Genomic DNA, 6284 nt, shown 5'->3' with positions numbered 1-6284 from the left:
GCACAGATTGGGAGAAAACATCTGCAAAACATATCGCTAGAAAAGGACATGTATTTATAATATATAAAGAGCTCTTACAACCCAATAGTAAGAAGACAATCAACACGTCATGGCTTACCAGGACACAGCAGATCAGGTCTGTGATGAGCACCAGGAGTCCCGCCAAGCAGATGAGGATGAGGGCCTAGAAAGGGAGGTCTGGGGAGACATGTGGTGGGATGAGCCACGTCCTGTCATCGCCCCAGGGCTCCTGGTGACCTCATTGTGCCTCAACCGTCCTTGACAAGGGTTGGCCAACTTTCCTCATCATCCAAGACCCTGTGCACATGGTTCTCTTCAATGAGGCACAGCATCAAGATACTCACCCCCTACCATGGGCTGAGGTTTCCTGCAGGTTTACCTGGCTTCTCAGTCAAGGCATCATCTCTGTTGGGAGAATATTCTGGAAGTGAATGAAATGGAGAATGCATGTGAGTTTGTTTCACTCTTTTTAATAAAACTTTTTAGACACAGAAAAATAAAGGGAACAGTCTCATAAACATCCATCATCTAGATTTAACAATGTATATTCCATCTAATTTAAAGAATATTGCATCAATGTATACATTATTAACACTTGCCACCCTTAATTCATCCCATGTTTTCAATGAAATATTAAAGTCAAGTAGATATCATCATGTTTCACCCAATTTTAGTTTCCATCTCTAAAAGATGAGCACACTTTGCTACAAAATCCAAGACCATTATCACAGAACAAAAGTGTAATAAATTAAACAAAATTCATACCTCTGGGCACAGAGGACTGAATTTGGGCTGGACTTTCTTATGACAGCCGGCGGCAGAATGGGTCATCACAGTTGGCAAGCCTATGGGATCTCTCTAAATTTGTAAATTCACACTGAAAAGTGTTCTTCCGTTCCTAGAAACACATCATCCCCTTCTCCTTAATCTATTTGCTTAATATTCATTTTCTAGGATTAACCTACAATGTAATTTCCTGCAGGAAGTCTTCTCTGATTTCCACCTGCAAGTATGAGTTTGTTCACATCAAATAATTGATAAGTTTCAATTCTCTATTCTTATTATTGCCAGCTACAACTGGCAATAACAGTATAAACTCCAGGAGGGGAGGACACCCAGCACCCTGTGGGCATGGGGGCAGGAGTGCAGGTCCCCCTACTTGTACCTCTACCCAGACAACCTCTTAGAGGTGTGCTGTCTGATATGGAGCAGCAACAAGTCTCTTTTTGAATTAAAATTAATTTTAGTTAAATAAAATAATAATTCGAGTACCTCAGTAACATTGAAAATCAGTAACAATAAAGACCAGTCACAACACCAGCCTTCAAGTACTCAACAGCAACATGTGGCTGTGCACTGGACAGCACACATATAGAACATTCCACCACTGCAGAAATTTCTAGCCCATTGGTGCTCATCTACAGCGGGACTTTGCAAACGATAGCCTGTGGATCAGAAACTACATCCACCCCCAAACCTGTAAGTCTGTTTCACACACAGCTGGAGGCCCTCACTGACCATCTGGCCCAGTTGCTGTGAGTGCAGAGATAAGGAAACAAAAGTCCAGAGAGGGGAGGTGACTAGCTTTAGGTCACAGCGCTGTCTAGGAGAAGGTGAGGGCCTCCTATATTACACTGGTTTCCTTTTGTCTCTCTCAATGGTGGGTAAAGACCAGGGGACTACGCCACCTCCTGCCAGCCTGAGAAAGTTCAATGCTCGCTCAGCCCCAAGCATCCAGAGTCCCCGGAATAGCCTCACTTTCTTTCCCAATGACCAGGGAGCCTTATCATCCCCAAGGACATTCTTCCTATCCAGGGTCAAGTTCTGCAGCTGGGTACCATTCTGGGTCAGCCGGAGGAATTCCTCATAGATGGCAACTCTGTCCAGTCTCTGTGCCGAGGCAGCAAGGCACACAGGGAGTCCGCTCCAGTGTGGTTACTGTGGGGGACAGACCTGGAAGGGCACAAGGGATGAACAAGGGTGTCTGGAATTCTACCCTGATTCTAGATTCCCTGCTTCAGGGTCCTGTCCAAGAGAACTTTCTGCAATAATGTAAACATTTGTCTGCACTACCAAATACACTCATTATTAGCCCCATGTTGTTATCAAGCACTTAAAATGTGGCTAGTGTGTGTAAGTCAGGAACTTAATTTCTCATATAATTTCATTTAAAGTAATTAATTTATAAACAAATAACCACAGGGAGAACATTTCTGAAACTTTGGAGTAAGGACTTCTGCAAATGCATGAAAACAATGAGAACTCTGGTAAAAATGGTCAAAATCAACTTTTCAGAAGTCTAGAAATTAATCAACGGCTTGTAAGATTCTGAGGAGGGTTTAGTGAAGAAACATGGTGGAATCTTGATAAAGGGAACCAACTTTGTGGCACTATAACTTGCACTATCCCCTCCTGCTCTCACAATATCCTCCATAACTTTGAAAACCATCATTCTCAGAACTATAGTGGCTGAGACATCCAGCAGCCCAGAATCCATAATGGGTTTGGAGCTCTCAAAAGACCCATCCCCACCGAACTGGCACTAGCTGACCTGCCTGGCAGGTCCCCGAAAAAGCCCCATGTTCAGGGCTTGCCATTACTTGACTCAGAGCTTGCCCAGGGAGGAAAGTCCGACCCCAGGGCACTTGCTAAAAACAATCAAGGCTAACTGTTTTCTATTGTAGTTGCCTGAGGGAGTGATACCAGCTGAGGCAGGCAAAAGGTGAGCCAAAAACTTGGAAGAAAAATTGGGGGAATGTGATGTCCGAGGGGCCTTTGAAAAGCTGCAGTGTATTTGCGGGCATCTAGAAGGACACAAAGGCTCAGGGATGTGGCAGGCTCAGGAAAGACTTGATAACATCTTAATCTCTCATCTCTAGTTGAAGGGTTTGCTTAATATCTGAAAACTTGATTATGTAATACACCATATTAATAGAATAAGGGCCAATACCACGCAATCTCAACCACATATACAGAAAAGAATTTGACAAAATACAACACCCTTCATGTCTAAAAAAGAAAACAATCAACAAATTAGGAATAGAAAAAAACTTTCTCAACCTATAAATAGCATGGATGAAAAACCCACAGCTAACACCATATTCAATGGTGAAAGACTGAAAATTTCCCCCTAAGATCAGGGACAAGACAATGACGTCTTCCCTTATCTCGTATGTTAATCACAGGTACTAGAGGTCCTAATGAGGGCAATTAGGCAAGAAAAAGGAATAAAAGAAACCCAGATTGGAAGGTAAGAGATCAAAATATTTGTTTTGCAGATGAGTAGATATTGTATATAGAAAAACCTAAAAAATACACTCCTCCTCACACACAGTATGTGAACCGTATCTCAATATGTGTATAAAAAATTTAAATTGCCCCATGTTTTTAATGGCTGCACTACTGGAGAGCACAGTTAGACTGCTGATATTTGTTGAAAGTCTCCAGAAGAGGAGGAGGAAGAAGATGCTGGAGGTTGGTGGCACCAAATGTTAATGCTTTTCTCATCTCCTGAAAACCTATGGAAGGAGATGGTAGGATTAGCTGACAAGGATGTGAGGCAGAATGGGCCCCATGTCAGTAACTTCCAGATCAAGGATGTGTCACTTGAGTTCAGAGTCATCAGCCACTAGCTCAGCCAATGCTTTCAATCTCCTCAACCTACATCAAGTCGGTGACCAGGCAGGAGTGGAATATGTCTCACAGCTGGCTGCCTCTGTAGAGCTTGCTGACCTAGAACAAATGCAAGGGAATGTGGGTGAGATAGAGGTTTCCTGGGGATGCAGGGCGCCACTGGAGCCAGTGAAAGATCACAGACCTTGGGGCAAGGGAGACCTGACTTCAAATCCTGGCTCTGCTCCTAAATCACTGTGTGATCTTAGGCACAATACTCCCATTTCTGAGCTTCAGTTTACCCATGTGAGAAATGGGGAAGGCAGCTAGAACATCACCTCTGGAAATTGAGAGAACCCAGACACGCAGGGAAAATGAAGGGTTGAAACAATCACGTAACAGATGTAAGTCAGGGAGAGGAATGACGCTGCCCTAAGGGCAAGGAGAGACGGGAGAGGGAAGACCCCACCTGGTCCTGGGTGTCTCTCAGCAGGGCGGTGTACTCCGAGGATGTGGGCTCCAGGTTGCTGAGGTTCCCGATGATGATGCAGAAATGTATCTGGTGCTCTCTCTGGATGGATAAACTCTGGGATGCAGATCCTGTAGCCACTGAGAGGAAGAGCAGACAGGTGGAGACTCTCTGCTCCAAGCACAGAGGCATGGTGGCCCACAGGATCAGGGTGGTGGGTGCAGACAGCGTCACACTGGTGGCTGCCCCATCCTTCTCAGGCCTGGTGAGAAAGGGATGTGGGGACTCTAGAGAGAGGTCCTGAAACCTCTGGGAATGGGGGACAGAACTGGAAGGAGGAAATGGGAGGACAGTGGTGAGACAAGGAGGGGTGGTCACAAAAGTGGTCATTAGGGGCAAATGCTCAAGGGAGGTTCTCACCTGAGGGAGACCAGGCTGCAAATCGAGTAGAATGGGCCCAGGCTGCTCTTCTTGAACAAGGATCCAGCTGGGGAGGAAGGAGGAGGAGAAGGATCAGGAGGGACAGGGGTTAGGGGAGGAGCTGTGTGGGATTTAATCCACCAGGAGCTGCTGGGACCAGGGTCTCACCAGGCTCTGCAGGACCTTCTCAGTGGAGTTGAACGTGGCTGAGCTGTTGCTCCTGTCTGATGAATACCGCAGGGTGGAGATGGTGACGTTGACTGTGAGGGTCTTCAGGTTGTGCCCCAAAGCTGCAAGATGACAGGGAGAGCGATGGCCATCACTGAGAGCTGGCCTGAGACCACACGAGAGTCCTGCACTCATTGTAATCTGTCGTCTTCTATCCCAGTGGCACCACCACCCACCCATGTGGTCACCCAAGTCAGAACCAGCATATCTGCTCAGCTCATCCTTCCTCCCAGTAACATCAATTCCAGTTGCACACTGGTCCTCACATACACTCCATCCCTGTCCTAGCTCACGTCTTAACTTCCTTCACCCGGACCAACACCCCAGCAGCCTCACTGGATGCTCTATCTAAAGGATTTTCTACATGGACCACTTTAAGAATCTTTCTGAAATGAATACCTCACTAGGGCCACCACTGCTCTAGTACCACCCATGGCTCCCTATGGCCTTCAGTGTTTAGTTCAACCTTCTTGACCTGGCATTCAAGGCTCTACTCAATCTGGCTCCTGCTGAACTTTCAGTCTCATTTTATCCATCTACTGAGGGTTAAACTTCATGCTTCACGCAACGCAAATTCGTTTCAATTCTCCCCTTACAGCATGTTGTTTCTGGCTGGAGCCTTTCCTCATGGAATCCACTCTGCCAGGAAAACCCTTCGTCCTCTATTTGCCAGGGTCCCTCCTACACATTCTTAAAGACTCCATTCTGGTGAAACTTTCTCTAGCAAGCTCTTCCCCTCCAAATTATGCCAGGTGCCTCTCCCCGAAACATCCCACATTGTATTATAATGGTGTGTTAATTTCACAAGACTAGGGGCTCTCTGAGGGCTGGCCTTAGACTAAATCATTGGTATAATCTTTGTGATCAGCATGATTGCCCTAAAACCGGAATTTCACACCCTGGCTTCCCAGCTCCTGGATCACAACTGGCTGGTGGAGGAGTGGGGCTGGAGAGCTTATCTTGGGAAGGAAAAGGGGCCCCAAGATACCTGTGGTGGCTTCTCGTGGCACAGGTGATGATCAAGTATGCAGGGACGTGGTCGCTGGCTGGGGAGCTGTGGCGATGGCTGTCTTCAGGGAGGGATAGAGTGCGAGGAGCCCCCAGGCTCACCCGGGCTCCAGCAGTGTCTGTCCCAGGACCACCATTCACAGATGAAGCATAAATGAGAGTGAGGGGATGGGTGACTGTGTGAGTAGAGAGATGAGCAAACCTGTGGATGAGAGGAGCCCGAGAGAGAGATAGGTGAGTAAGAGAGACTGAACTCGGAGGAGAGACAGATGGATGGGCATAAAACTGGACAGATGGATGGGATACGTGGAAAAGGAGGACCAAAGGCGGTGCTTTAGCAGAATTAAAGTGAAAACCACGTGGGGTCAGAATGTGGTGGAGAACTTGTCTCTGTCTAAGGCTTTCTCACCCTGGGCTGAGACTCTCCACCAGAACCTGGTGGGGAGAGAAGGGATGAATTAGGGCCCTTCCAGGTCCTTCCCTCACCAAGGACAGCAGGTGTAGGAGAACATGTGCTCCTCAACCC

The 6284-nt window shown here is 46.9% G+C and overlaps 1 long non-coding RNA gene across 1 annotated transcript; it reads right to left on the bottom strand.

Annotated features, from left to right (window-relative positions):
• Positions 1–1932: 1932 nt before the first annotated feature.
• On the bottom strand, positions 1933–4184 carry LOC131402115 (uncharacterized). The gene is made up of 3 exons (XR_009218293.1): positions 4103–4184; positions 3686–3753; positions 1933–1974 (listed from the first exon to the last, which is right to left on the bottom strand). It is a non-coding gene; the product is annotated as an uncharacterized LOC131402115 (long non-coding RNA).
• Between the last annotated feature and the right edge of the window lie 2100 nt (positions 4185–6284).

Source organism: Diceros bicornis (assembly GCF_020826845.1).
Source record: "Diceros bicornis minor isolate mBicDic1 chromosome 30 unlocalized genomic scaffold, mDicBic1.mat.cur SUPER_30_unloc_2, whole genome shotgun sequence".
Classification (NCBI taxonomy): Eukaryota; Metazoa; Chordata; class Mammalia; order Perissodactyla; family Rhinocerotidae; genus Diceros; species Diceros bicornis.
The sequence above is the reverse complement of the archived record's forward strand: the minus strand, read 5'-3'. Positions and strand labels throughout refer to the sequence as shown.